The sequence below is a fragment of the Macrotis lagotis genome, chromosome 5 (assembly GCF_037893015.1).
Source record: "Macrotis lagotis isolate mMagLag1 chromosome 5, bilby.v1.9.chrom.fasta, whole genome shotgun sequence".
In the NCBI taxonomy this organism is placed as follows: Eukaryota; Metazoa; Chordata; class Mammalia; order Peramelemorphia; family Peramelidae; genus Macrotis; species Macrotis lagotis.
The window spans coordinates 124,368,739-124,394,945 of NC_133662.1; the positions used below are offsets into that span (position 1 = coordinate 124,368,739).

The 26,207-nt window shown below is 35.2% G+C and overlaps 1 long non-coding RNA gene across 1 annotated transcript in view; it reads left to right on the plus strand.

Annotated features, from left to right (window-relative positions):
- Positions 1–26,207, plus strand: part of LOC141489871 (uncharacterized) — a 59,074-nt gene that overhangs the window by 26,008 nt on the left and 6,859 nt on the right. Inside the window, exon 3 of the long non-coding RNA XR_012469014.1 lies at positions 7,082–7,682. This is a non-coding gene — a long non-coding RNA (uncharacterized LOC141489871). The remainder of the gene's footprint in view (positions 1–7,081; positions 7,683–26,207) is intronic.

The following is a 26,207-nucleotide window of genomic DNA, read 5'->3' on the forward strand; positions in this document are numbered from 1 at the left end:
GAAGAACAAATACTGGATTGTATTTTTTTATTCCTTGAATGAAAGAGAATCTATGCTATCAAAATGGGAATATATATTTTGCATGCTTTTGGAATTTCAAAAATCATCATGTTAAAAGTGTTCTCTAATCATGAACTAGATGGTTTGGTAAGATAATGACTTGATAAGGATTAGTTCAAATGAAATCTTGAAGTAAGCTATTTTGTTTATGTTGTTTGTTTTTTAGGCTTTTGCAAGGCAAAGGGGGTTAAGTGGCTTGCCCAAGGCCACACAGCTAGGTAATTATTAAGTGTTTGAGATCAGATTTGAACCCAAGTACTCCTGACTCCAAGGCCTGTGCTTTATCCACTATGCCACCTAGCCGCCCCCTGGAGTAAGCTATTTCTAAAGCTCATTCAGGCTGTACTGTTTTTTTCAAGTTATCTTAGATGGGTGTTTGTCAGTTATGGTTGGGTGGAAAGGATCTGAGGGTATATTTTTCTTAGCCAACTCATACTTGTGGTTCTTTGAATGTAATAAAAGTGATAATTGAGCTGTTTAACTCAAGCATGAACTTTTTTTCCCCATTGAGCTTAAAAAGGACCTTCTCTATCTTCACTTCATTGAAGAAGTGCATTTGGAAGAAAGTTGAATACTCTTGAATATTTGATAGCCTAAGAAATAAAATTTCCTCCCCATTTCAAATAAGACAAAAAAAATTGAAAAACTGGGCAGTGAGGTGGTATAGTGGATAGAGTGGAGTAAGGAAGACATCTTCTGGAGTTCAAATTTGGCCTCAGGCACCTACTAACTCTGTGATTTGGATAAGTCACTTAACTCTACTCAACTCACTTTCTTCAATTTTCTAGAATTTCTATCAAGAAAATCCCAAATTGAGTCACAAAGAGTCAGGCACACCTGAAAAATGTCTGGATAAAAAATTGGAAATTAGGAAAATTATTACTATATCTTTAACTAATTAAAATTTTGTATTTAAGATCAAGATTCAAGTCTTGAAAAAAAGGTAGCTAACTAAGAAGAATATCCTAGAGTTGTTCAAAAGCTATGAGGTTCACGAAATAGCTGAATCCCTGGTGAATTCTTATTATTGACTAGAAGGAAATTCTACAATATTCTTCTCCTGTGCAGTCAGAAAATTTATTGAATTGCTCCTGAAAGTGTACAGCAAGTCATGGAATCTTCCCAGAGGCAATTATGCTATACTTTACCAGGGAACTTTTCTAACTCTTTCCCTAGTGTGACAGGATTTTTAAATGAATGAAAGAAAACAGAGTGGTGAAGTATAATTTCAATGTTTTGATCTTAGATTTAGTTCCCACTCACAAAGATTGTTTAGAATTATTGGCTATATAAAACCTCCTAGATTTTCATATACCATACTCTCTTAGATTCAATGCTCATCTAGAGAAAACTTTGAGGAATGAGCTGAGCAAATTTGAAAGAGATAATAGAGGCTGATGCTGCATACCTTATCTTTCTTTTCTTTCCTTCTTATGCCTCCTTCCCTCCCTCCCTCCCCCCTCCCCCCTTCCCCCCTTCCTTCCTTCCTTCCTTCCTTCCTTCCTTCCTTCCTTCCTTCCTTCCTTCCTTCCTTCCTTCCTTCCTCCTTTTAAATTCCTCTTTCTTAAATTCCTTTACACAAGCCAATCTTTTGATAAAGATTTTAAAAGCCATAAAAGCTATGGTGTCTGACATCATATGTTTGATAGAGTCTTTGATAGAAGCAGTCATAATGAAAGTCAATTACACAGTTATTATGTATCTGTTACATACTTGATACTGCTCTGGTGATAAAAAGCCATTGTCTTCAAGGATTTAACATTCTATTAGGGTAAGAGAACATACAAAATGTATACAAAATAATTTTCTAGGGGAGGGCATTAGCAGCTATCCTTGATAAGGGGGCAAAGAAAAGAGGGATCAAGAGAGTTTTTCTTACTAAATTTTTTGAAATCCTCTAGTCAATAATTTTATTTTACAGATAAAGAAATTAAAGAAGAGAGTAGTTAAATGATTTGTCTAAGGTTACAAACAACAACAACATCAATAACAACAACAAAAGATTATATCTAAAACCCAAAGATATTTTTTCTCATATCCATTACTCATCTCATGCTTTAGATTGCATTTCTTTGCATAAGCACATTTCTTTTCTCATATGTAGTATCATCCTTGACAGAATTGTAATCCAGTCAATAAGTAAGCATTTTTGAGCAATTACTATGTCAGACACTAAACTAAACTCTGGGGATTCAAAGAAAGACAAAAACAGTTCCTGTCTGTAAGGTACTCATGCTATAATGGGGGAGATAAAATACAAATAACTATATAATATTCAATATGTAATATTGAAAGGTAACCTTAGAAGTTAAACGCTAAAAGTTACTTTTTTTTTTCCTATTGAGGACAGAGTTACATGGGACTAAGGCTCACTGGATGTTTTAGAATACCTCTTTATTGGACTAAGTTTCTGTTTAAATTGCATACATTAAACTTTCTATAGTGCAATAATTACAGAACATCTCTCTTATAATTTACTTTTCATTGTTTTCCAGAACATTGTGACATTGGAAAACTAGTCAATTTTCTATATAATTGAGAAAGAACATGATGGTCTCAGCTGTGGGTGTGGAAGGTAGAGATCAATGATTGTTAATTCCCTGCACCCTTGCAGGCTGCTGTCTTTAATATAGATTAGGGTTATGCCTCCATTATAAAAAGAAGTCGCTTGATGACATGATTCTTTGTTATCATTTTGTTTCAATTCAGCTACTACTCTGAAATCTAATCTAGTCCACTTTCATCAAATTTGGATTCAAGCTCCTATTGTTTTTGGATTATCTGGTTACTGATGTTGTTAAAGCTAAGAAAATACACTAATATTGACTAGTCAACAATGACCTCCCCCCCCCATTCATATAATATTTTATTTCACTTTTCTCTATTAGACTGATCATTAATATTGCATATCCTGTTTATTTATATTTATGGCATATAATCCTTCCATTTGCCAAACTCTAAGCTACATAGACACAAGTGATGCCTTATTTAAACGTTATAGCTCCCCACAGAGCATATAAATAGCATATAGTACTTGGCAAAGAGTAGGCATTAAAAAAATGCTTGTTGAATGTTGCCAAATATTCTCCACTTGTGTTCATCCTTGCCCCACCTGCCACCCTTTGCTCCCTTGTTGATAATTTACAATTATCAAAACCAAAAGGCTGGATCACAGAGACCTCTCCATTTCTCCTAAGGCAGAGGCAGATATGGGACTGGCAATACTCCTCAGTGCTACCTTAACCTAATTAAAATATGACTAGGAAATATTTAACAACAACAACAATGAATATATAAAAATAAAATAAAGCTTAGGAAACATTATTATATGATTTTCTAAGTTGATCTGTGCTTTAGTGGTCTCTGTTTCTATTTGAGTTTGACACTAGTATTAAGAGATTTACCTGCTCTGAACCCATATTTGAATTAGGTTTAGTTCCAGGGGAATCAGAACACCCCAAAATAGGGTAGGCTCTTTTCTTTATACTTTTAGGCTTATCACACAGATCAGCTTGGTGGTATGCTGGGAAATGTCATGTATTGCTTGGACTTGAATTATGTCAAGAGTCTCCTCCAAATGGTTGGAAGAATGATACTTAATGTATAAATAGAAAATAGGTATAGGATAGTCATTTGTTTTTTTACTCACAAAACAAAGGCCTAAAAGCAAAACTCTCACAAATGAATGCTAATAGAAAAGTTACCCATGAAGTAATAATGATAATTATTACAATTATTATAAAACTTTTATGTTTCCAGTAACTTGGAGACACATATCAGAACATGAAGAAGTTTGTAGGTCTATTAAAAAGGCATTTTATTCTTTACCTTGTTCTTTACTATCCCCTTGAAGACAGCTGACTTTTGGCAAGAATGGACAGAGACTTAGGCTATAAGGTGTTGAAGTGGACTGAATACTAGATTTCATGTCATGAAGGCCTGAGTAGGTATGAATGCTATCTCAGATATTTTCTAGCTGTATGAGCCAGGGCAATTCACAGTTTCTCTTAGTTTCAGGTTCATCAAATATGAAATGGATATAGAAGTGACCACATATAGTTTTGTGAGGATCAAATTAGATTATATAGGTAAAATACTTTGCAAAACTTAAAGTGTCATATGCAAGCCAAATGTTATTATTTATAATCATTATCACCATTGTTAATAACTTTAGGTGGTACAGTACAAAGAGAACTGTACTTGGAGTCAGGACTACCTCAGTTCAAATCCTGAATTTGTCCTATATTAGCTATATGACTCTGTACTAGTCATTTAACCTTTCTTGTTCTCGGTTTCTTCATCTACAAAATGGGAGGCTAATAAGAGTGCTGTTGTGAATTTTAAGAAAAATAACACAATTGAAGTACTTTGCAAATCTTGATCAAAAAGAGTCACGTAAGATGGGAATTGGTTGCAATTTCTATCAGTGGAGGGAACTCACAAAGTGAGTCCTACTTCATACTTAGACTTTAATTCAAAGCTTATATAAGGAGAATATTTCAAAGATATGTTGGAAAATAAATTTAAGGAATAAGAGGATACTAGTGAATTACACAGAAGCATCATTAATAACTTCTACACTATATCATGAATATTTTCTGAAGGAAAAGTCAGGAGACACAAAGCATTGAATAATATCAGCAAAATGAAGTTGATTATTGAACAGAAAATTATTAGTTAGCAATGGGAGATTTCCAAATCAAATGTTGGTATATATTTGGATTAGTAATTTGTTAGTACAATGGATTGATACCCCAAATAAGAATAAAAAATGGGAAGACTTTCTGATATGAAGTTAAAAATAATTCCACCTGACCTATGTAAGCAGGTTATTGATATTTGAAAAAGGCAAATGAATAAGAGAAACAAAATTTATAGAGAACATTCCTATTTTACAAGGAAGTTTAATTGATATAATTCAATTACCACAAGGAAATCAAGTAAGCTTTTATAACAATTTAGTCAATAAAGACTTGATTTCTTTGCTAAATGATATCAAATGCCAGTCAAAAGCAAAAGTAGTTTAAAACAAAATTAGAAAATTTCTCCAAAAATTTTCATATGAGATTTTGTTCACCATTAGGTTTAGTTACCACACTTGAAATTTTGCATCACAATTTCAGATGTACTTTCATGAGGAAGTGGCAATGGTACTAGAGAAAGAAAATAATATATTTGGATGCAATCCAAAGTATATATTTTGTTGAGGTCTATGATAGAGATGACATAATTTTGAGAAAAATGAGGGAATTAATTATCAAGGTTTTTGTAAGATAGGAAGATACCAAATGTGAATATATTTTGAAGATATCTATGATGAAAGTATCAGAAGAGAAGACCTTTGCAAAATATATTTTATAGCAGACTATGTCTTTATAGTCATATAATGCCTAAAAGGTAAAAAGAAAATAAGATTTCACTGAGCTTATTATTTTTTTTAAAAAACTTTTAAATTAGTTGAGGAAAATATAATCTTCATAGCACCCTTTCTGGGAATTCTTCAATTGCCAGTGGGAAGCTTTCTAATTCTCCCTTTAGGGTTCTGAGGATAACCTTGAATGTCTGGTATTTCTATTACTATCATTCATGAGCCCCTGTTTAGCATGCTTTCCACTTATTAATCAAGCTGTGAAATTGTTTAATATTTGCAAGTGTATTTGCTAAGAACATGTACAAATGATCAAAATTATAAAATAGTTCTCCAATTTGAGCATATTTCTCCCTTCACATATTGTAACTCTGGGGAGAATGAACTCAAACTGAAAAGATGGTGCCAATAAAGCATGTAAAGAATATATTTGGTCAAGGAGTATATTCTGATTCCTAGATCTGGAAGTTTTTATCCTATTGTTGAGGCCCCAAAGAGTTCCTCCTGGGTGTGACTCTGTACTGGGCTCTAAAGTTTTGTGTTCTTCTTAAGTCTTTAACTGAAATTTCTCTGCCACAATAACCAGGATCCCTAAAGCTACTATCATTTTGAGTAGATCTTTATATTTCCACCTGGAGATGCTTTTTCTGTTACTAGTCCACCACTCTTATAAAAAGTATGACTGGAAAAAGATATTGAAAATTTGTATGATTCAGGCTTAGAAGTGGGTCATGAATTCATATATTAACTTTACCATCTACAATTTGGGTGATTTTGGAGAAGCCATTTGTCATCTTTGGACCTCAGTTTCCACATCTGGAAAATGATGTTAATGGTTAAATGAACTCTAAAGCCCTTTCCAATTTTAAAATCCTATGTAAATACCTGAAGTAAATAGTACATTACTACTTTTAGCTATTTGCATTTAGTAGACATGCCTCAGAGCTAGTTATATTTTTAGATGGTAGTGGCTATAGGAAATCAATTGAGACTGGAAGTGAGCTACAAGTAAGAGAGATGAGCTAAAAGATATCTGTGATAAGGATAATGAATGATAAGTGCATTTAAATAATGATGCTGCTGAAATAATTCCACATTTTTACTTGCCAACTAAGGGGATTGAGGGATTTTATATAGAGTTCAGAACCATAAAGACTTTTGGGAGGATACAGTAGGGAAGTGGACTTAAAAGTTACACCATGGAACTTGCCCTCTCATTCACCAAAACACATAGTTTGTTCTGGTTATTTGTATGGATGCCTTAGAATCAAACCTGCTGGTAATGCTTTTAGTTAATTAGTATGCTGTGTGGGTTGCTTGGGGGTAGTTAGATGTTGTGGTAAATAGAATGACGGGCCTGGAATTAAGAAAACTTATCTTCCTGAGTTCATATCTAGCCTCAGACACTTAACCCTGTTTGCCTCAGTTTCCTCATCTGTAAAAAAATGTGCTGGAGAAGAAAATGACAAAACACTCCAGTATTCTTTCCAAGAAAACCCCAAATAGAGTTACAAAGACTCAGACATGACTGAAAAAATGACTAAACATTTTACTTTGCTAGAATACTAATTGACAGATCAACCAGTCAATGATGGGGTTTGTACAGATATGGAAGGATACCAGTTCATTCTTCTCTTTCTCTTTTCTCAATAGGCATGCTCTTCTGCTTTGGGAATACCACAGAACTACCATGGACAATGGATCCAGACCAGAATTTCATTGTTGCCTAGTAAAGCCCCATTGATTATTCTTTCCTAAGGACATGAAAACAAGTTCCATGGAAACTCCAAACAATGCCCAATCTCACCTTGGTGAATCCACAAACCAAACACATCCTCTATGGAGACCCCAACAACTCCCAGTTCCTAGAGAAACCATCCCACCCTGCCTCCTATATCCAATACCCCTTTAAAGACTTGCTCTCCTCACTACCCACCACTGGAGTCTGTTTGGACTGAGCCTGCTGTACCTTCAATAAACAGCCTTTGCTGTTTATTTATAGTGCTATCTTCATTTTTACAGAGGGTTCACCGTTGGACCTTTCATTTGATGCCAAAACCCAAGAGAGGAGTAGCAGGGAATCCTGAAGGCTCCTTGTCAGTAAGCCATGAGCTCTGAGCTCTGGCTAATACCTTGATCTTGCCTAAGGGAAGCCTTGCAACCCTCTCTTGAACCCACTGAACCCTCCAAGGAGGACTGCTATCAGTCCTCCCACTCATCCAAGCTACTTCAGAAAATGAGACTAATTTGAAAGGTAAGAATCCTTCCCAGGCACTCCCCTTCCACCCTTCCAGGACACGCAGAGTGTTCCTTGACAAAATCCTAGCTAGGTGGGGAACTGCCTCGATACAGTGAAACCAAACTGGGACACCTCTTTCTTTTTCTGTTTAAACTGAACTAAATGACTCAGCTGGTAGGGATGCCCCCTTTGTAGAGTGTTAGTTCTAGCCACTGGACTACTCTGTGGACATTAACTTCTCCTAGTACCTGTCTTCATGAGGACTTTAAATTCCAAAAATACCCCAGATACTCCATTGGCATGTACCCTACAAAAATCTGAAACAGATCTCCAACTTAAGCCTGAATGGCTTGTCTTTTTTTCCCCCCACCATATAGTGGCCTCATTATAAATTGGATAATGGAGAGGCATGACCACTTGAGGGAACTTTTGACTATGCTATCCTCACTGACCTAAACAACCTATGTAAGAGGCAAGGCAAATGGAGTGAGATTCCCTATGTTCAGCTATTTTTTTGGCCCCCTTCTTTATGTGAATCCAGCTCCACTACCTAAATTCTTCTCCGTCAACCAGAACCTCCCAAAAGTGGTACATCAGACCCCTTCAGCTCCTTCTACAACTCCTCCAGCTGATCCTTTGGAAGATGCCCTCCCTTTCAGTCCCACTTCACTTTCCCCCTCCTTATGCTCCTTCTCCCATACCTGATTCCACCTTAGGTCTTTCAATGAGTGTGGTCCCATCTCTTCTTCCTTTTGTACTGAGCGTTCATCTTTTGACCTTTCAGATACTATTCTTACTTCATATCTTCCCTATTCTCATATGTTTGGGTAATGGAGGATACTTTTCATTGAAATTGATGGAGGTCTCTAATGTAGCTGTGGTCCTAATGTGATATTTCTTGAGGTCAAATTTGTTAGCTTTATGGCACAGTGGATAGTATTAGATTTGGATTCAAGAATATTAATAGCCAACAATTGTATACCCCTTTAAATTTCAGAAAGTGTTTTACAAACAATATCTTTATTCTCACCAAAGAACTCTTATAAGGAGGTACTATTTCCATTCCTTCTTTACAAATAAGGAAAGTGAGGCAGACAAAAATTAAATGACTTGTCCAGGATTATGTAACTGGTGTCTGAGGCTTGATCTGAGTTCAAATTTTCCTTCTTCTAAGTCTTTATCTACAGTTCCACCTAGTTGCCTCAGAAGAGATAGATTCAAATCCTGCCTTTTTTTTTTCATTAGCTGTGTGACATTGAGACAACTGTGTGGAATTAAAGAAAAAAGTGAAAATAGACCAAAGAGAGGTAGCTAGTTGGCAACTGAAGTTAGGAAAACCTTAATTTAAATCCAGTCTTGAACAATTACTAGTTTTTGGCCCCTGGGCAAGTCACCTCTTTCAGACTCATTTTTATTTGTATAATAGGAATAATAACATCTACTTCCCCAGCTTGTCATGAGTTGAATAAGGTAATGAATGCAAATTCCTTTGTAAACCTTAAAATACAAGAAAATTGTCAGTTATCATTATTATTCTTCAGATATTTTTATTATGTGACATCCAGTTTAATAAATAGCAAAAATTAATATTTCAGGGTCTCTGTAAGACTTGTACATTGCCCCATTTGTGTAACCATTTGTAGCAGACTTCTTTTGGTGGGCAACAACAATCCACAGTTGAGAGAATTTGCTTAAGATAAATCTCTTGGCTTATGTTACATTAAATTAGATCAGATCAATTTTTTTTCATTCTTAATTCCTTCCACATCCCATCCTGATGCTATTGGAAGAAGATGCCTGTAAACATTGCCTGCTCCTTTAGGGAGATGAACAGATATGAACACAAATGTCAAACAGGTTTTGGGGAAAGGAGCTCTTTCTTTAAAACAATCAGCCAGGGGAATACAAACTTTTTTTTAATGGGGATACTTATGGAAAGAAAAAAAAGAAAAAAATAAAAACTAGAGTATCCCAAAGCAATTTAGAATTTTTAATACCACAAACTTGCCAGACCTGTATTTTAACCTCTATGAAAAAACTGCTGTCACTTCAAATAAACAAAAGGGCTCTACATGCAAACATATGCTTAGGTTATTAAGAAGATGGGAAGCTAAGTAATTGGTACAACACTTGTAGGCCACCTATAGGTATATTAATTCATAAAGTTGATTTCCTATGCGTATATGTCAGTACACATGAATACACATGCAGATCGGCTGGGCCATCTGTTAAAGCTTTTAAATGCCAGGAAATGTTGATATAAATTTTCTTGACCATGCTGATTTAGTGACAATCTGTGACTCTTCATAACCTTCTCAACAGAAAAATAAGCCAAGGGAGTGTAATTAGGAAGCCTCTCATGAAATGTAAGTGCTTTGTTTGAGCAATATCTTCTTCCTTTAAACTTACAAGGTACTATTGACTATGCCACCTACCACATATTACTTTGCATTTTTTTGTGTGTATGTGTGTTTTAACCTGTAAATATATTACCATTTATTTAGAATCACAGAATATTAAAACTGATAGGAATCTTTGAGCTAACCCAGTACAAACCTCTCATTTGACAAATGAGGAAAATAAGCCCCAATAGCTAAAATGTCTTGTCCCAAATCACACAGTTAGAAACTGATATGGAACTAGAAACCAGTTTTCCTAATTTTCAATTCAATGTTCTTGCCCTACACACCTAATTGTAAACTCCTTGAAGGCAAGGGCTATATTTAATACTATTTAATACGTGTGTGTGTGTGTGTGTGTGTGTGTGTGTGTGTGTGTGTGTGTGTATGTGTATGTGGAGAGAGAGAGAGAGAGAGGTTCCATTTCACCGTGCCTAACTGTACCTCACCCATTGTAGCTATTAAATTTCATTGACATGTGCTCAAAATTGCCAGCGACTTGCTATGGATTCACAGAGTAGATTAGCTACAATTATGTGTCTTATAGTCTAGTGGGAAGATCTGACCTTTTGGCAAATATGAATAATGTAATTCTTTATCTTTGCTTTCTCTAATTTCTAGTGAACTGTTTTGTATAGCTTATGTTCTTACTAAATGTTGAATTGAACTGAGGCAGAAATGGGAAGATGAATGAAATCAGTAAGTCATTTTTTATTCTTGGATGCATTGTAAGTATAGGACTCATTTTTAATTACATGAGATTCATTTAATCAAATGTGTATATTGACCAATTTTAATGGTAAAATGAAAAAGATACAATGGGGAAAGTCTTGTAGTTCAGGAATCTATGATATCATTAGAGTAGCAGACCTATCAAGAACACTTAAATTTTTTTTTTAGGTTTTTGCAAGGCAATGGGGTTAAGTGGCTTGCCCAAGGCCACACGGCTAGGTAACTATTAAATGTCTGAGACCAGATTTGAACCCAGGTACTCCTGACTCCAGGGCTGGTGCTTTATCCACTGCACCACCTAGCCGTCCCCAAGAACACTTTAAATTTTAAAGACCTTTTTAATAAATTTTTTAAGGAAACAATTCAAAGATCAACATGGGAAAAACAGCAAATATTAAAAAATCCATTACTTGGCCCCTCTCTGGCACTAGGGAATAATCTCTGTGTGCCTTGGACCGTTGCTACCAGTCACAGGGAAAGACAGGATGCCTTTTTTAAAATGAGTAAATAAAATTTTTCCGGGTGTATTTTGATTTACCTGTTGTCTCATTTCCAAAGAACAGGTCTTTGCCCTTCTTTTAAGAGCAATGATAAATGATAATACTTTTTTATTAGCATCAATGGAATACCTGGGTATAGTAATATTTTTCTTGCAACGACCTTGTGAAATAGATAGTATAAGTATTATCCCAGCTTTATAGATGAGGAAATTGGCCAAACAATTGGAAATGCTGCATTCCTTCCTTTTCACCTTCCCCCTACATGTATTCCTGAAGATAAGATCAGGTCTTATATTAATTTTTGCTCCAAAAGTTGCATTAGGGCTTATTTTCAGGGGATGTCTGGAGATAGGCAGTCATTCCTGTGGGAATCATTATTTGATCTATTTTTCTCTCTGTAAGGAAATTCCTCATGTCTTTAGCATGCTGAATGATGGCTGATTTCAGACTAGCAGACCTCTTTGGACACCTTACAAAACTAGTGACAACATTAAATGGAGCTACTTCCTTATAACTGCTTGTGTACCAGGCTTTTTCATTTTCAATAGCATAAATGCCTAAAATCTGCTCAATCTTCTTTCTTGCCCTTAGAGATGATTAGAGATGAGGCTTTCTTTCCATCCAGACCTTATCAAGTGCTGTCCTTATTCATGTATTGTGTCTGTGGTCTGATTGGTCATTTGGCAATAAGTTAGTTAATTGTTTACATTGGCATTTACCTCTTGTCCAAAGGTACCTATTTTAATTATTAATATCAATAATATTATTTAGATTTAATGATATATTAATATTATCATTTTTATTAAATATATTTGTTGTGTGTTGCAATGGAAATACTAAATACATCTGTCTGACTGATGATGTTAACTGGGGCTTATTTTTGGGATAAGGCTTATATTATGAGGATCCTGAAAAAATAATACTAGGTCTTATTTTCTTCCCTTCTCCTATCTCCTTTTCCCCTCCTTCCTTCTACTCATTATCATATATTCTGCACATAATTATTGATGATTCTCCTAAAGTGTAGGTCTGATTATGTTTTTGTCCTAGTCAGTAAATTCCAATGGCTTCCTTTATTCATAGGATCTCCTCTGGCTTTTTTTTAAATCCTTCGTAACTTGGCTTCCATATTCTTTTCCTATCCTAGTCACCCTAAATTTTCCATTGCTTCTTTCTATCACAGAACAGTCCATCAGAACTGTCCTTTTTGATCTTTATACATGTTATTCTATCTTCTATCTTTGTGCCTTTACACTGACTGTTCCCATTCTGGGAATGCACTCCCTCCTCACATCTAAGAAAACTTAGTTTCCTTGAAAACTCACCTCAAGCATTACTTTCTATATGAGTCCTTTTCTTATCCTCCCAACTACTACTGCCTTTAACACCCAAAACTATCAGGTGTGTATATATGCATATTTATGTATAGTATATGCATTGTGTAGTATATACATTGTGTATAGTATATACATTGTTTTGTCATTTCAGTTATGTCTTACCCTTTGTGATTCTGTTTGGAGTTTTCTTGGCAAAGATAAAAGAGGGGCTCATCATTTCCTTCTCCAGTTCTTTTTACAAATGAGGAAACAGATACTCAGGGTTAAGTGACTAACTCATAGACACAGCTAGGAAATGTCTGAAATCAGATCTGAACTCAGGAAGATGAGTCTTCCTGATTCTAGACCCAGTGCTCTATCCATTAATACACAAACTCCCTTTTTACATCTAGTATCTAGCACATATTTGGTGCTAAAAAATATTCATCATTTGAATCTTTTCTTCTTTTTCTACTTCCATTTCTTAGTCTGTTCATCTCTTTGTTGCAGTCATAACAAAGGAAAAACTTCAGAATGACAATAATGCAACATAAAATAGACTCAAATTAAAAGTAGGATATGGTCACTTTATTTAGTCAATGGATTGTAAAATTAACCTCCATTGCTGCACCCAAGTGGGTGACCCCTAAGAGGACTTCTCTGCTCTTGATCTATATATTAGTCTATACTGTTTTCAGTTCTGGTGGAATTTACCTTCCCCTCTAATGAGATGCATTAGACTCACTTCTCTCAAATTCTTCTATATTACCCCTTCCATCCCCATAACACTTCTGGGAAAAACTACTTCTAACCTAGTTTTTGTCTTTTGTCTAGATTCTATTTGAAAGTCAGGGGAGTAAAAAATACGATGTAAATTAGGTATGGCATGGAGTTTTTTAACTCTTTCCCCACCACACAAATAAAATGCTAATAGACACAAAAGAATACATTCAGTAAACAAACAAAAGACATCTTTTAGATACTGTGTGTTCACAGCTACATAGTAACCAGAGAGGGGATAGATCAAGTCATCACTCCCTCCTCACTGTTTTGAAGACGTGGTTAGGTATAGATCTACAAATGGAAGGGAAGAAATTGTTAAGGGATAAGTCATCCCCTTTTAAATATCTGCTGAGACATAAGATCTTCTTACATCATGGTTAATAAGAGACTAGCTTCTTTATTCCAAACCTAAGGCAGGTACATGTGCTTGGTCAGAAGAAAGGTCAACTTTGCATATACTCTGTTCAATCCATGTTTGTCAACACAATCTAGAAGTTCCAATGACTAGGTTAGTTTCTGATATATAGTAGGCACTATTTGTCAAACTTTGGTTTTATATTTTGAGAGTTTTGGGGAAAATTCCCTAGAAACAAAGTTATACTTCCCAGAAATGAGCGTCAGATAGTTTAGGGGAAAAATTAAGAAATAAAATCTGCCCAAAAGATTATGGAATTTGATATGAAACTTTCTGAGCTATATAATGGCAGCAGGATTGCTTATTCTTGCAGGGGATGGTTTGTTAGACTTTAGTTTAATTCACTGACCTCCTCCTAGGTCTCTATGAAGTATTAACCACCCATGTGAATGACCCTGAGAATTGCATTTGACTCATATGCAGCTGGCAACATATACTGTGTGGATTCTTTGTCATGTCTATTAACTGTTTTAGACAGTTTTTAAAAGCTTTGTTTCCTTATATACTTCCAAGTTACAGCTTTATACCATCTCATTGGTTCCTTCTATGACTAGGAATTCATCATTGTTCTTAATTTAATGAAATTCTATGATTATAATACTTTTCTTTATGTAGTTCCAGAATATGGGAAGCCCCATTTTTCCTTCTGGTACAGTGTAATGAAATTTCCATACTTAACATCAGGCAATGGACTTTAATTAGCACAGTCTCATCTCCTTACACAGCAACATTACATGTCTAATTGAATTTAGCCTGTGTATATTATTAATGATACTAATCAATGAATAGGTGACTGATACCTATATCTTCCAGCTTCTGTGGCTTTTTAAAATTCCATTCTTTCCCTGGAATGCTCTTCCCATCCATCTCTAACTTTTGCCTTTTGACATTTTACCCATGATTCAATGTCACCTCCCTTTGTTATCTTGATTATTACACTGATTTACCTAGACAGAATGAACTTTCCTTTTTAAATATCTTATTACATTATACTACAGAAACTTTATTTTTATTATTGTGAACAGGTTTGTGCTTACAAGTGTGTATTTTTGCATGTTTCTGTGTAATATTTATGTCTGAAGATACAGTATTGGGTAGGCAAGGAAGTTTGAAGCTGGAGTCATGAAGTTATTGTTTCAGTGTTGACTCAAATACCTTTATAGCTGTTTGATCTGAGAGAGTTGCTTCATCAATCTGAACTTCATTTTATTCATCTCTAAAATGAGGTTAATAATGCTAACTTCAAAGGATGAAATAAGATAGTATATGGGGAACTTCACAAACCTCAAATCATTATATAAACATGAATTACCTTAATAATATAATGATTATTCTTCATGTCAGACTATAAGCTCCATGAAGGCAGGATTCACATTTTCATACTTTTTGGGACATACTCAGTACTTATAAAAAGAATTGCCCATAAAAATCCCATGATATGTGATTCTTGTATGAATAGATGATTATTTGATTTGTTTTTTTCCTTTTTATAGAAACAAAATTTACTGAACTAAATGAAACTTTCCTTGCCTCAATCCCTTCCAGTTACACACACACACACACACACACACACACACACACACACACACACACACACAGACAAACACACAGACACAGACACACGGTCTTACTAGCAAAAAAGGCAGTAAATTAGATCAGGATGTTTTATTATTGATTCAGTTATATTTTTTCTACCTATTTTAATTTTTATTCATTCTGACCTTTCCTCTGTCCAATTAGATTTAACAAAAATCAAGGAAAAACTTTAAAATTAAGGAAAAGATGTTCATTTAAGACAGCTCAGGACTGAACCATTTAAATGAATAATTGACAATGAAAAAATGGGAAATGGATAACTGAGATATTTTGGATAATATTGGACAAACTTTTCACTGTCAAGAATACTAGAACTACTTTGTTTGAATTCTATCATCACAGTCCAAGAAGGGCTTTTGAGGAGGTAGAAATGACAATGAAGAGGGAAACAATCAACTACCTACCTTATTCTCTTCTCTTTCACTCCAAATTCCCTAGTTCTAATATTCTCCTTTAAAGTTCTTCATACCATGAACAGTGCTCTTGAGAGTTACCCTTGCTTCAATGTTCTGGTGCTTATAACTGATTTATGTGTGTATGAAGAACTGTGTTGGAAGTGACAAAATTAATAGTCGTTGAGGGATATCTGAAGTAGAGGAAGATATAAAGGTGAGTGGAAAAAAAAATCCTCAGAGAAAACAAATATCAACAAATACCAATCTTATGCAGAGTCAATATAGAAAATGATAGTATACTCAATGAGGATAGTAGTAGTAAATAAACAGGTCTTCTAAAGTTATGCTCAATATGCATCACATTTTTACTGTTCCACAATTGACTAAAAAATATAAAGAGCATGATAGCCTGTGTTTATATTTATTATTTGTTGATTATGAAAAAAGATGATTTAAAAATATGAAACATTGTCTTAATGTTTGCTTTCTAATTTAGGGGCATCTTACCTGACAATAAAACTTTTAAAAGTTCTTTGAAACAAGCAACAATAGAAATAATCCTGTTTAATAATTCTTTGGTCATAAATACAAGACAACACATTAAATGGAGATATATATTAGACAACATCATCTTCTATCATTGTGGAGGAGATACAATACAAATTTCAAGGTGAAGAAGGATTATTTATGTTTGGCATGGTCCTTGAGATATTCCTCTTTGCAAAGGGCAAGTTGCTAAGTGTATTATGTCCTGTAACATTTCAGAGGAGGTTCCTAGGCCCAGTGGGGACAAGGAGGAGAGTGGTTTGGACTGCTATCAGGAAATTGCAAAGCTCCTTTAATGATCCTCAATCTTCTCCCAGAAGCAAAGGTTCATCTTTTTAATACCATTCTTCTACTGGTATTTCTGTATGATTGAAAGAAATTAGATTCAAAATTTTTCAAGGTGCAGATAGTGAATATCATATAGTGGACAATGGAGAAGTTGATGGTGGGTATGGAAAAGCTTCAATAAAAAGCAATGAGAAATTTTGAAGGATTAGACTAAAAGCTATTATATATGATAGATAGGTAAGATGGGTCTGTTCACATGGTAAGGGAAAAGAATGACAGAAAGAAAATGTGGCCTCTCCACTGATGTACTTTTCATATCAAGAGAAAGTGAGGAAGGGTGACAATGTGTTCAGTGGATCCCTTATAGTGAACTTCTCAGAATAATGGGCAAGAGTCACATAGCCTAGGTGAATTGTGTTCTGATCACTGGAGGGAACTTATAATAAAGGAGATCAGAAATTCATTTGAGATCTTTTGATCTTTGGTGATTGAGGGATAGTTGTTGATTTTATTAAGATTACCACTCTAATTGCCCTTCAAACTAGGCATTCTTAATTGCTCATCATCCTGACATGTACTGGTTATTATTTTCTATTTCATCTTTATTTTTCTTAGAAATTAAATATTTTGCAATACCCTTCACCATAAGAGTATCTGACATTAAACTAGTAAACATTTTTGTCATTTGTGATTGTACCTTTTGTCCATTTTCACCTTTCCTTATTTCAGTTGTGGATTGTACATACCTGTGTTGACAATCCAATTATAAGTATCATAACTTAAATTTTCAGCTATGCCCCATGGGTCAGAATTTTCATTATTTATTATCACTTTGAGTTTCCTATTTATTTTGCATGCAGTGTCAGATGGTACAAAGACATAGAGCACACTAATTATAAAAGGAATAGGGTCTACCATGTCTTGCAGAATAACTTCATTTTCTGTCTTATTTTTTATGTGCTAGGAATAATAACTGATGTGTTTGTTAAGCTAAAAAGAAAATTTATTTTTCTCTCTCCCACCAGCTGTCCTCTCAGCATCCTTACTGATTTAGTTCAGAACCTGTATGTCAAGCTCTGATGATTTCAAGCTCAAAAAGACTGGTACACAATATATTAGACTTAGCCACTATCTAGTATAGGTCATTTGATTCAAGTGACTGATTTTCTCTTTCAAAAGACATCTGTCACGTTGAACTGCAAAGGTGCTCTTCCTCTCCCTTAGTATGGGTATCAGATGGCTAGTCAGAAGCTACTGCCTTAGGTTCTTTCTTTCAGTGTCAGCCTCATCATAGGCTGCTTTTGTTTGTTAATTCCATCACCCAAGTTTCCTAGCAGATGAGCCCCTTATTTCAGTATAAAGAAATAAGTGAAGTTTCATAAATAGATCCCACTCTCAGGGAATATAAGATTGGTCTGACTAAGAGCCAAGGGCCACCACCTACAGCATTAACCATCTTCCTGTCTTGCCTCCCTGACTCTTATAGATGGAACTCATTCAAATTGTGCTATTCTGATTGGTAAGAACTCATTATATCTAGCTGACTCCATATCCAAGATCATATTTGACTCGACCATATTCTTGTCCTGCTATCGATACATCTCTATGTTTTTTCCCTGCTGACCCCAACTTTCTTAAACATTATCCATCTCATATACTAGAATAATAATCAAATCATCAATATCATTATTTCTGGAAAGGAAATGTGCTGTTTCTCCATTTATTACCCCTGGGATGTTATAGAACAGCAATAAAAACAAAATCAAATCCTCTTATCTAATTTCTAGTTTCTTGCTTAAGCTAGATTCTCCCCCAATTAAAACATAATCTCTTTGAGGCCAGGGACTCTCTTCTGTATCTGTATCCCCAGACTTTACCTTAGTGTCTGGAAAATAATAAGTCCTTAATAAATATTTTTCCTTCTTTCATTCATTCAGTTACTTATTCAGGAAAGATAGATTCACATGGTAAAACAGAACAAAACAAAACAATTCAGATTGAATCTCCAACTGCTATAAATTGAGAAGGTCAGGAGCCTAAAATTCAGATTTTAAACTGTGTCACAAAATAGGCTGACAGCATAACATAAGGGAGAGAAAAAATATTTTCCTATTTCTCAACAAACATCTACTATTATTTTCAGCACATAAAAATGAAGTTATTCTGCAAGACATGGCAGACTCTCTTCCTCTGCTAACAATAGCATATAGCTATGGCTGATGACATCCAAAGTCATTGTAGTGCATTGGAGAGACGCTTGGTCTTAAAATGAGAAAATAACTAGGGCCAAGAGAGTCCTCCAGCTCCCTTCAGGTTATTTACAGTAGCACTGCTTCAGGGCAAGTGGTGACTGCTTTAATTTCCCTAGAGGAACTGGGAAGATTCCGGGATATAAGTATGGCTTGGTCGAGTCTAAATTAGAGGTTAGGAGGAGCATGGAGTGGTTGGAGTGAGCCCCCAAACTTTTGGCAGGAACATTGCTGAAGTTATTATCTCTGTTTTGTCCATCACTGTGGGCCAATAGTAGTGGCCAATAAAATTGGCATTAGCCCCATAGAATTCAGAATGTATGATTGTGATATTCCATTAAGTCTTATTTGAAAAAGTGAGGTCTAATCACTCCCCTTCCCAGAAGTTATGATAATGTTTGTCCTTCATTTTTCAAAGTAGACCATGACACTAGGAAGATGATGCCATGCCATGCATGTGAATTGGATTTGAGAGAGAAGGGGTTCTAAGTCCCCAGCTTCACTCTGGAGCTGTCTTGGTGCAGTAGCCAGATTTGAATCAGGATGACTGGAGACAGTCCTGGATGCAAGGCAATCAGCGTTAAATGACTTGCCCACAGTCACATAGGCATTATCTGAGACCGTATTTGAACTTAAGTGTTCCTGACTTCAGGGTCAGTGTTCTAACCCTTGTGCCAGCTAGTTACTCCAGAAGTACTTGAGACAAAGAGGACAATGAATCCATAGAAAATACACAAAGACTGATAATGCAAAGAGATCTATTTTATCTTGAATGCTTCGATGTTTTTACCACTACAGTAGGAAATATAGGTTGCTAGGTGGTACAGTGGATAGAGTACCAGCCCTGGAGTCAGGAGTACCTGAGTTCAAGTCTGGCTTCAGACACTTAATAATGACCTAGCTGTGTGGCCTTAGGCAAGCCACTTAACCCCATTGCCTTGCAAAAAACTTAAAAAGAAATTAAAAATAAAAAATAGAAAAATAAGAAATAAAACAATTGAGGTGGGGTTGAGTGGGTAGGGGAGTAATAGAAGTAGAAAAATAGAAGCTGCTATCAATAGCTAAAAAGTTAGAGCCAGTCAATGTACTGTGCTCAGTGGCTCTAATGATTGATGTATTGCTGTTCTCTCAATGTCAAAGAAACTCAGAGTCAGAAGATATTTTGTATTTAGAATCAAAGCATGATAGATGTAGAGCAGATGTATCACTTTTGTGGGTATATGATGGACCCTCTTGGTAGTCTTATTAAGTCTGTGGGACCCTTTTCAGAATAATATTTTTAGATAATTGAAAGATATGCTAAATTTCAGGTAGAAGTTAGTAAAAATAAACAAAATCCCCCCCCCCCATGCAGGTCTATGTGCTGCATAAAATCTATTCACATATGCAAGGTTAAGGACCACTACTTTAGTAAAATCTTATAGATCAAAAAGTCCAACTCTTTCATTTAAAGGCACAAAAATTGAAGCACAGAAGCAACCTGCTTCCTATTACATAACTAGTATGAATATGATAACAAATATTCTTCATTCAAGTTTACTGCCCTGCAAAATACCCCATTCAATTCTTGAACGAGGAATTGTGAAGTGATCCAAACATTTTGAATAGCAATCTGGAATAATGTCCAAAGACTTATTGAACCACCTATACACTTTGATTTAGCAATGCTTCTATTTAGCCATTTCCAAAGATGATTAAGGAAAAAGGAAAAGAACCTTTATGCTCTATATATTTATAGCAGTTCCATTTGTGCAGGCAAAGAACTGGAAATTGCACAGATACTCATCAATTGGGGAATGACTGAACAAGTTGTAGTATAGAATTGTGATGGAATACTACCATGGTATAAGAAATGATGTGCTTAATAATTTTAGAAAAATATGGAAAGAATTTCTTAAATAATGAAAATTAAAATGACCAGAACTAAAAGAAAATTGTATACAATAATAGTAATATTGTATTAACAATGACTTTGAGTCATTTCCTCCTCTAGTTCACTTTACATATGAAGAAAATGGGATAAACAGGTTTAAGTGTCACACAGTTAATATGTGTCTGAGGCTAGATTTGAACTCCAGAAGATGAGCCTTGACTCCAGACTCATTCCTTTATTCACTGCACCACCCAGCTTCCCCAAGCAACTCACACAGCATAATAATTAACTAAAATCACCATCAGGTCTGATCTCAGGGCTCCAAATTCAGCACTCTATCCTTTGTTCCACCAAGAAGTCCTTTAATATAGGCTCTTATTAGGTCATACTTTGATTATTATATTAACATATATAATACATATTTGATATATTACATAATACTATGATACATTATTATACAATATGATGTTGTCATTTGTCCATTCTCAAAATGGACCATGACACCAGAGAAATAATGTGCAGTGAATTGGATTTAAATGAGAGAGGACTATGGAGAATAACCAGGTTTCCTCTCCTTAGTCATCTGAGTCTAGTGGTCAGATATGGATCAAGATGACTGGAGAGGGCCCTGGATGCACTGGGAGACCTTGGTCTTTTTAAGCTAAGGCCTTTAGCAGTTCTCAGTTTGACTGAGGCAATGATTAAGGCTGGCCAGAAAGAAAAAAAAAGCAAATATTGGCTCCTTTGGAGTAGTCAAAAAAAATCAATCTGGGAGGGAAAGTCTCAGGGTTTTTGGCCAAAACAGAAACCATTGCTATTTACATTCACTCTGAATCAATCAAGGCCCAAATAATATCAAAGTAAGGCTTTGCCTGGCATATATTGTTGGCCGATCAAAGAAAGTCAGAGTAATTTGGGACTGATAAACCCCTAGATATCTTGCCAGGTTTCAGGAATCAAAATGTTTGGGCAGAGCATCCACAGGTAAAAGTGTATACAAAGAGAGAAAGGAAGAAAAAAATTAATTGTGCTGCCCAGCTGGGCAGCAGTGGGACAACTCGTGTGTCCTCACATATGCATTTGAAGAGAATCATGATAATATTTGTACATGTGTATGCATACATGTATGTGTATGCAAGCATATGTGTATGTGTGTATATATTTTCTAATTGGACTCCTAGTCTCTAGTTTGCTCTGAATTGAACACACACACACACACACACACACACACACACAAATACATTTTCCCTGCCTTAAGTATCTCTCCACTTCAGTTCCTAGTTCTATCAGGCACCAAACTGTAGGTCTATTGTATCCCCACTAGACTCCACCAACCCAATAAACTCCCCAGCTCCTATCACTACTATGAATTTCTCTGAATTTTAAAGCTCTTCATATCTGTCTCTAGTTTGCTCTGAATTGAACACACACACACACACACACACACACACACACACACAAATACATTTTCCCTGCCTTAAGTATCACTCCACTTCAGTTCCTAGTTCTATCAGCCACCAAACTTTAGGTCTATTGTATCCCCACTAGACTCCACCAACTCAATAAACTCCCCTCTCTCCTAACTATCACTACTATGAAGTTCTCTGAGTTTTAAAGCTCTTCACATCTCTGGACCCTTCCTATTTTTAAAGATTTTTTTTTTACATTTTTCTCTTCACACTTGTCTACTCACATACGATACTCTTATTTTCCCTTCTCCACTACCTTGTACAGATCTGCCTCTCCCTCAGGCATGGACTTCTTTGATTTCTTAGTTATACCTTAGCTTCCCAGTCTTCAAGACTCACATCAAATTTACTTTCTGTAAGAAGTACTACCGTTCAACCCCTTTGGTTCTCTCCCTATCCACCTCCCACCTGTCGCAACCTGCTGCTAATTTTGTCTTTCTTAGATTGCCTTCTATCTACTCTGTAGATATCATACATGGCCTTAGTTATTTTACATGTTATCTCTTCCATTAGAATGTGAGCTCCTTGAGGACAGGAAATAATTTTGATTTTGATTGTATACCTAGGGATAGCAGAGTATCTGACATATAGGAACTGCTTAATAAGAACTATTTTATTCCATAGATGTTTATTGTATGTTTATGACCCAAGAGCTTTAGTCCTGTAACTATAATGCTGTCCTAGGAATGACTGACAGCTCAGACCAGTGGGGTTTGGCCTACTTTGAGTCCCATTTAACTTAATCTAGGCTATCTTTGTAGGCTATTACAAATTTTACTTGAAGATAGATTGGTTATTCCTGATGATATTTATATCTCTATGGAATCCACTGAGGAATTTTCATAATTTACTTTGACTTCTTTTTGATGATTTTTATTCTAGCTTGCTCGTTCCCTGGTGGTAAACCTTATTCAATAATTCAATGATTATTACACATTAGGTAGGTATATCTAGGAATTAACAGCAGATGGGGAAGGTTGGTAGGGACTGGGAAGGGCCTCTTACAGAAGGTAGAATTTGAGCTAAGTCTTGAAGAGTGGAAAGCTAAGATGTAGATGAGAGGTCAGAGAATTCCATGCATGGGAGAGAGGCAATTCTAAGCAACAGGAAAGGTTAATTGAATATTATTTAATATTATGATTCAAGTTTTTTTTTTTATTCCTGGAATTTTCTTGTAGTTACTATGCTAACATAGGTCAGAAGCTCTATGAATATTTTCTTCATTTTCAAATAGATTCCTAACTGGTACATGCAGCTCAGATTCACCCACCTATTCAATTATACAAGAATAAAATGTATTCAGATCTTTTGACCTAACCCACATATAAGTAGCTCAAAATTTGCAAGAAGAATATGCAAATGCAGACAAAAGTCCTGCTTTCTCATATTAAGAGCTGAGAGACAACTGACAAAATGAAATATGAACACTAGATCACCAACATTGTTCTCTGAAGGATGGAAACTGACCAGAATTATACTTTTTTGGGGAAAGGTTTATTGATCTTGTTTTTGATTCTACCAATGGTACTTCTCCCATTCCCTCCCAATTAAAAAAAATCTGAGCAGCTAAATTAAACTGCATACTTTAGTGTTCCTGACTATACTTGTAAATTTCCATTTTTGTAGTTTATTGCTTGTTAACTGAAAGAAATAATTTGGATTTTAAATTTAGTAATTCGGAACAAGAATCAACCATTTTACTTGGCCTATTTTCTTGCTTTTTAGTGATATCTTAATTTATATTGTTGCAATCACAGTGCCTATTTGTTGTTTGGGTTCTATTTTTTTCCTCTTAGGTTGGTACATTGGAATGAAGAGTTGAGCTCATATTTCACTTCTAATATATCATGTGTGACCTTGGACTCCTTATCCTCCTTGGACCTCAGATCCTTAAACAGTAAAATGAGTGGTTTGGATTAGTTGTCCTTTGAGGTATCTTCCATATTTAGAGTTATTATTGTAGGTCATATAGTTTATTTTCCAGTTGTTTTGTCTTCAAAGTTAATATTGCTGGGAATATTTTAGTACTTATATCTTTCTGTCATTGACCACCTTAGAACATATTAGAAGTGAGATTGTTGAATCCAAAAAATAGTTTTGTTTTGTCTTTTTCTTAATTCCAAATTTCTTCTTTTTGGGGTATGCCATTGCTAAGAACCAAAAGAATGACTTTTAATAGGTCCTTTCTGAATAATTAATATCTTAGATAATGTACACATGTTGAAGAATTCAAGTAAAATGCCTTATATAGCCCCCTCCCTTGTTCTGTTCCTAGATGACCAGACAATTGCTCCTGTGAATTTGGTGGATGCTGTGCTTCTCTAGCCAGGACAGAGGTTTACTAGATTTAGTAAGGAACCCTCCCTCTTTTCTAACTTGTTTCAAGCTTTATCCTCAGGTACTCCAGCTTTGATTTCTAGCTTGCCAGAACAAATATATCTTACCTTTCAATTTACTCCTTACTTTTCAATTGACTCTTAGGAACCTACCTGTTATTACACTTTCATTCAGAACTCTAGCCAGCTCAACCTTGTTCCATTTATTCTGGGCAAAGAATAATTCTGATAACTTTTCATTCTGCTGGATTCCTCAAAATTTATTTTTTCAAACTTTTGATTTAGAAGAAATTATTATTGTGATTTTTATTATCTCCATATTTAACCCCTCTTTAACTACCACCTTCATTTACTTCTTCCTAACTAGTAACAAGAACATTTTAAAATTTTAAGGATATAATATTTTGATGTCTTTAATTGGTGATATATATTTATTTTGTTTCAAACTAGAGTGTTTTATAGCTATGATGGAGCTGAGGGGAACCTTTTTAACTATGTCTGAGAAGTCAATTCAATGTAACAACGATTCCAAAAATGAATATTTGCAAAAGCAAGCTTTAATCCAAAGCCCTAGTGGAAGATCCAATAGATCTCTCATTGTGTTCCTTCTAGAGAACTCTCAAGAGTCAAGAATGATTGTAGGAATCCTCCAGGAATTTAGTTAAACATTTGTTGAAGTCATAGGAACCAGTCTGGGCTCTAGTATAGACACAGACACACATAGATAGATACACGCAGACAGACACAGATACACACACACACACACACACACACACACACACACACACACACACACACACAAAACTCTCCATTCCTCCCCAATTTATAAGGTCCCATATTGCCTGGCAGCCTGTTATGTAGTTCCCAGCAAATACTCCCTCCCTCCTACCCCACATATACTAGGGTTCCAAAGTTTGCCACCTCTTGCAATTGGTATTGATCTGGGTCTAGTCAGAGTTTAGGAAGTATATTTGGATAGTGTTTAGACTAGAGTTATTTGTCATTACACGACTTTGTTCCAATTCCAAGAAAGGCATTGGATTTTGAGGACTTCCATAAGTCTATAGGTTCTATTTTCTGAGATCTGATCTCCTTTAATCTCTCATGTATCTTGGCTTTCTTCCCTTCTTGCAGTAACTTTTAAGTCATGTCAATAACAGTCAAGTAATTTACTCTTCAAACTTCAAGGTAACTTGTTTCCTATCTATAGAACAATAATGAGAAATTATCTCCCAAGATATGAAACCTATACAGGTACTTGCCTGTTTTATAATAGCAAGTTGAATTCATTAGCATTTAAAGAATGACCTGTGAAGTGCATTCAGAAGGACTATTTGGGAATGTTGTAATCATTTGAAAGCCATTTAGCTAAAGAAAAACATGATTTCAGAAGTGACAATAATGGAAATAAGCATCATGGGTTCAAATGTGGATATAAATATTGTCTGTATTTTCCATTTTGCCTTATTTCAGGTCTTATGTTTTATTTGGCTAATATACCTTTATTCAGTCATTGAGCTTGTTTTTACAGATGTTTCAAGTAAACTTATATTTGGCCTTTCCTTCTCCTCTACAGAAACTGTTGATTTTCAAACCAAAATACAAGACATTTATCTTAATTAAATTTTATCTTACTAGCTTCA